The sequence below is a fragment of the Octodon degus genome, unplaced genomic scaffold (genome assembly GCF_000260255.1).
Source record: "Octodon degus isolate 3935 unplaced genomic scaffold, OctDeg1.0 scaffold00193, whole genome shotgun sequence".
Lineage (NCBI taxonomy): Eukaryota > Metazoa > Chordata > Mammalia > Rodentia > Octodontidae > Octodon > Octodon degus.
In genome coordinates, this window is record NW_004524769.1 from 4014180 (window position 1) to 4020179 (window position 6000).

General features: G+C 42.5%; 2 protein-coding genes across 2 annotated transcripts in view; one reads left to right on the top strand and one right to left on the bottom strand.

Annotated features, from left to right (window-relative positions):
- Ano3 (anoctamin 3) overlaps window positions 1–6000 on the bottom strand; it is a 405337-nt gene that overhangs the window by 52957 nt on the left and 346380 nt on the right. The gene's annotated exons all lie outside the window — the stretch shown is intronic.
- Muc15 (mucin 15, cell surface associated) overlaps window positions 3211–6000 on the top strand; it is a 10962-nt gene continuing 8172 nt past the window's right edge. Inside the window, exon 1 of the mRNA XM_004644120.3 lies at window positions 3211–3413. The gene's annotated coding sequence lies outside the window, so the exon portion shown is untranslated. The remainder of the gene's footprint in view (window positions 3414–6000) is intronic.

Genomic DNA, 6000 nt, shown 5'->3' on the forward strand with positions numbered 1-6000 from the left:
TGCCTTCAATAAAGTATTCTGAGTCTCTGAAGAACTCAAAGCATCAACTCCACATCATTTAGAAGTTATTGAAAATATCTGACTTACCACTTAAATTTTAGCAGATATAGCAAATCAGTGGTCTTCAAAATGTTTGGGTAATTTCTAGTTTTGAAAAACTGTATACTTTCTTGAATATGTTGACAAAGGCATCAAAATTTTCCTTTCATATAAATGTTTAAAAAATTACAAAAATGAAATTTTTAGCATGATTTAAAAATGAACATTTCAGTATATGATGTTATATGACTAAGTATTCGTGCCTTCTTATACAGTCTTTTGTGTGTGCTTTCAATAAATTTTATTGGAAATTTAATTTTTTCATTTTTCTTTAAACCTTTATCCATTTGATTTCTGCCCCAGAATACTATCTTTATAACTATATTTGAAAGTGAGTGCTTATTATCTTGTCATACTTCTTTAAAAAACAAAATAAAACCATATGTATATATATATAATAAGTATATATATATCATATATATATGTGATAATTAGGATCAAGAACTTACTTTAAAAATAATCTGGATAAAATTTTAATCCAGTAATAATACAATTCACTTCAAATTCCATCATATATTAATCACAAACTCCAAGATTTTATTAAAACTGTATCTCTGTGGGATATTAGTAAGGACTTCATTGGTTTTTGCAGTTGCTGTCAGTATCCATGGATACCTGCTATTTTTTTAATACAGTGAGATAGGCTTTGTTTCAGGGTCCCTTTGATTTTAATCTTTTAGCTAAAATACTTACTGAGAAAATAGTTACACAAAAGTGTGTATGCAGGAATGTGCCAGGATGTGTCACAGTGATGTTTACTTGTTTAAACTGTGAGATTAACTAAATGAGAAAAACTGTGTGAGGATCTCTCTCTGCAAAGTAATGTTAGTGACTTGTCAGTGCTCCGGCTTTCCTAAGCTTGCCACTTACATAAGAAGGCATGCAAGCATATACACTTCCCTCTACAACGTGCTCTATTATAATTACTCAGTGAAGACCATTGTCCTAAAGTTTCTCTTGCGCCAAAATGGAAAATTTCACTTTTGCAGAAAATTACAATGAAGTCTAAGGAACTCCACAGCTTGAAGGATTGAAGCTTAAGGCAACCACATAACCTCACAGGTTAACACCTCTGCATTAAACAATTACTAGAATTCACAGCAACGATTCCCCTAAATATCTTCTGGCAAACAGTTTTAAAAAAATCAAATGTTACCAGCCCAAACTGAAACTGAGCTATCTTAAATTAAATTTTATGTGTATGGGGTATTATTGAAATTCTCACAAATAATATTACAGTGCTGTCATCTTTTAGTGTGTGCGTGTGTGTGTGTGTGTGTGTGTGTGTGTGTGTGTGTGTTTGAGATAGTTTCTCCCTAAGGTACCCAAGCTGGTCCCTAAATAGAAATCTTCCTGCCTCAGCCTTCCAGAGTGCTGAGGTTAGTATGTACTGCGGTCACCTGTGCATGCGTAACGGCCACGCTCCCCGCGGACGGAGGTGTGCATGCACACATCCAAATGCTTTCTCCTTCCCCTTCCCCTCTCCTCCCTCTCTGTGCTCTCCAATTCCTGTTCTCCTTCTGGTTTGCAACAGCTCTGTTTTGTTTTTCTCTTCCGTCCTCTTCTTTCATCTCCTATGCGACTATTGATGAATTATTGTTCTGCTGCCTGAAGTTCTCACTCTTCTGTGCAGTGGGGCAAAACCTTAATGCTGTAAGCTCTCCAGCCAGCTATGAGCGCAGCTGATCAAAGGTGAGGAGACCAGAAGCCTCGGCTATGGTGCTCCCAGGAATGGCATCCTGAGAGCTCAGGTCAGACTCTTGTGGCACAGTCACTGAAGAGCTGCGGCCGATGTACCCACAGTGCTCCTGCCAGCTGTCCCTGTGATCCCCATCATGAAGGCAGTGTGGAGTAATGATATTTCTATGAACATGTAGGAAAATACCTTGGGGCACAGCACATTCCAGGCTGCTCCTTCACTTTCAGCTCTCTAAGCCCAGACAGAAAGGATTTTAAAAACTGTTCCCCAGTGGGCTCTTTTCCAAGCAATGGGCTAATCTGAAAATAACCGAATGAATTCTATCCTATTACTCAGCATTTGATTAAATTTCACTTGCCTGTCTTTGTTCCAGTGCAGATATGGCTTGAATATCCTGTGAATGAATGTTTTTTTTAGGAGTTGGTTTAATTTACAATCAAATGCCGAAGGGGACTGTGGACTACAGAAAATTTCAGAGTGTGGCATTGCCCTGCTCTTGGCGTGGCCCAGTAACCTGGACAGACTCTCTGCACTCAGCTGGAAGCTTCTCAGCTCCTGCGTTTTAGTAGCTTCGTTTTCTCTCCCAGCAGCTGGAACTCTACCTCCTTGTCCAGCAGAAGCCCAGGCACCGAGCTCAGCGGCCTTGGTGCCCGCCCCTGCGCGCTGTTGTGCGGCCTCTCCTAGTTTCCTGGTTCCGTTCTTCTCCTTTTTGTCAGCAGGGGCAGCAAGTGCAGGAGATGGGCAGGGTCCTCTTTCCACTCCAGTACTTAGTGAGCATTTCCTGGGTACTTCTCAGACTCTCTAGCTTCCCAATTGAGAGTCAAAGCAAACAGAACACAGGATGCGAGCCGCTTCCCCGAGAAGGCTGCCAGGACTGCTCAGGACACAGGGCCATTCTCGGACCTCCCCACCTCCCCTGGCCCCCCACGCCCAGGAGTCAGCAAGCAAGCTGACCTCAGTGTGGCATGATCCGTAGGGTGCTCAACAGCTTTCTCCAGGATCCCAGAACACACCGCAGGCCAAACCCTCTCCACCAACCCCTGTGCAGTCTCCCTCTTCAGACTTTAGGTGTACGAGTGTGGCAACAGCTAGGGGGCAAAGTATGCCTATGAGTTAGGAAGACACAAAGCTGGCTCGGAGAGAAGGTGCAGAGCCTGAGTCCTTAGAGGTTTTTCACCCACAGGGAGGAAACCAGCCTGTCTCAGAAATTCCTGATGCACCTTAGGAGTTACCCAAACTTGTAGCCTGTGTTTTGCTTGGGGGACGAAATGGACGTCCTTGTTTCAGCACTGTGTGCAGAGCTAACCTGCCCCAAAGTGCAGATAACCGACCTATGAACACCGGGGGGCTGGGCTTTATTCTTTCCTTTTTTGTTAAAGGCCTGAATGAGGTGATATTCTACTACTGCTTAGGCTGAGGAGCAGGTCCGGCTGGTTTCTAGGTGCTCTATTACACCAGCATGCCAGAGCCAGCCAGCCCCACCTAATTGGGTTTCTCTGGCACCCTCCCTCTCAGAGCGACTCTCTCACTCTTAACTCATTTCTTTTCTCTTCTGCACCAACCAGGACAACTGGGATAGTTCAGTTCCATCTAGAAATACCTGCTAGCCCTGAAGGTAAGTGTGTGTTTGGTGTGTCTGTTGGGTTATTTCAATCTCTCTCTCTCTCTCTCTCTCTCTCTCTCTCTCTCTCTCTCTCTCTCTCTCCTTTCCTCCCTCCACCAAGTTACCAGCAAGAATCAAAGCAACCTCAAGCCTTGATATGACAGTCTGACAAGTAGCTACAGAGACCCTGGTAAAAACAGGTAGCTGCTCTTTAGGTAATTGTCTCCTAAATGAGCGTTCGTGCTGCTAAGTGACTTAACTTGAAGGATTACTGCCAAAGTTGCTGGATGATAAAAATTGCAGAAGAGTTAAATAAAAGACTTATTTAAGATTTATGTGACTACACTATAGAATTCCCCTAAGTCAGGCTGTAAAATGATCTCAAACTTTTTTAAGTGGAAAGTGTTCAATATCAATGTAATACTTAGATCTAAATTATGCATTTGGGCTTAAAGCTTCTTATTTTAAGTTTTAGAATATAACACAGTCCTTCTTTACACAAAAGAAAAGAATACTCACCATGAATTACAAACTTGCATACATCTCTTTCAAAGATGTTTTTCAATTTCTCAGGAAAATGTTGTAAGTAGAATTAATTTCTGAGCTTGATGAGTATTCAACTCCAACACTCGCTGGGAATTTAAAGGCCAAGTCAGTGACCGCCAAAGACTTCCAGGGAACGAAGACGTGAGCACAACTTCCTGGCACCGCTCTCAGTTTGTGAAGAAGGCCCCTTTCCTTACAGTGTCACTAATTTCTCATTTCTCCACTTCACTTTGGTCCACAAAGGCTGTTCCTCCAGACTGTGAAATAGGAGAGGCAACTGGAGACCTCATGCTTGGGAACTCAGGTCCAGAATACATTTTGAGGCATATTTTTTCTGAGCTTGATGGTCACTCACTAATGTTTTAAGTATTGAAGTTCATAACTTGGAATTGCTGAAGCCAGCGGGTGGTATGTCATTCTCTTTCCCCCGGGATTTAGGCATATCCAAGTCTTTTAATTAGGATGACATTCATAATGTTTTGAATTTTTTTTTCTTGAAGGAAAATCATTTTTTCCTTTTCTTTTCTTTGTGATTTTAGTCAAAGGAAAATGAAGTGATAGACAAGTTTGTCCTGCTCAGACTATCTGGATTCTCATTTTTCTTTTCTTTTCTTTTCTTTTTTTTTTTTTTGGCGGAACCGGGGATTGAACTCAGGCCTTGCACTTGCCAGGGAAGCACTTATTCCGCTGAGCCATCTCCCCGGCCTGGATTCTCATTTTTCAAAATTGTTTTATTAGATACACATTTTTAGAAACATAATTTCTTATGATCTCACTTACCATGATTTTTTCAGGTAGAAAAAACCAAAATATTGTTCAAGATTAGGAAGGCCATTCAGCATAACTCCAGCATTTAGGTTTTGCTGGGGTATCAGTATGCCGGACTGGGGTTTCTAAGATTAAAAACAGTAACAATGCAAACACAAACAAAACAAAACACAACAAAGCATCACAGCCATATAAGCTCTACCAAGAAATGGTCAGAAGTAACTGGAAGAAAGGGGGCCACAGTGTCTCCACAGTGGCTATTTCAACTGTAGAAACAGCTTACGTTGTCCCTACAGTAAAACTGAACTCCTGTTTATTTGAATTCTCTCATTCTGCTGTGGTGTGGAATGACTACCATTTCTACTGGCCAGGGATGAGGGTATTCCCCACTCTCAAAACCTGGCTTAGGATGGGACTGACTCAGTTAAGGCCTGGAGGGTAGGCGGAGCGGCGGGCTTTGCACTGAAGGGGAAGCAAGATGCCTCTAGATGGAGGCTTGCTTCCCGCAGGGCCAGCGTCTGTTTTCCTCCTCACCTTCTGTGACCCCACACACAGAAGCAGGAATGTGAAACCACTCTCAGCGCCAGCGCCAAAGAAAGAGGAGAAACGGCACTCACTCTTCCCACTCACTCTTCCGGAGCAGAACTGTTCAAACAGTGAAACTCACTCATTCTGAGAGTCTACTCTAAAAGCTGTCAAATATCAAAAAGCAACAGAAATATTTAATATGTGCAGGGATGTTTAGAATCTGTTTTTCAGATTTCAGAAAGGGGTTGGAGATCCTTCTTTTCTCTGTACTTCTTCTGATTATTCTACCTTTCTAAAATCTATTTTTATTAGTACACACATGCCACGCATGCGGATCATATTCACCACAGGGAATTTGTACCTGTGCAGAATTCGAGAAGCCCCTTGAATTTCTGCTCTTCACAGCTTGGCTCCTGTTACACCTCAGCATTCCCTTGAGGTCCACATGCCCTAATTACTACCACATAGGTGCCACTTGGTTCTCCTGACTTTCTCTCCCTCTAAAATTTCACTGTGGTTTCTTTTTGTCTTCTGTTGGTTCCCAAGGGGACCTCACTGACAGGGAAACTTGGGCATTCTCCAGCCGGCATTTATCAGCCTCCACAATCCCAGCTTTATGTAGCACACATACAACATTATTCCAATACCTGGACTCTAGAGAGATGGGAGAACCTGAGAGGAACGTGGAAAGAGAAAAACCGCCTCAGTTCACTTCCAGCCCTTGGGGCCTCCCGGTCCTCTCCATCAGCTTCTGACG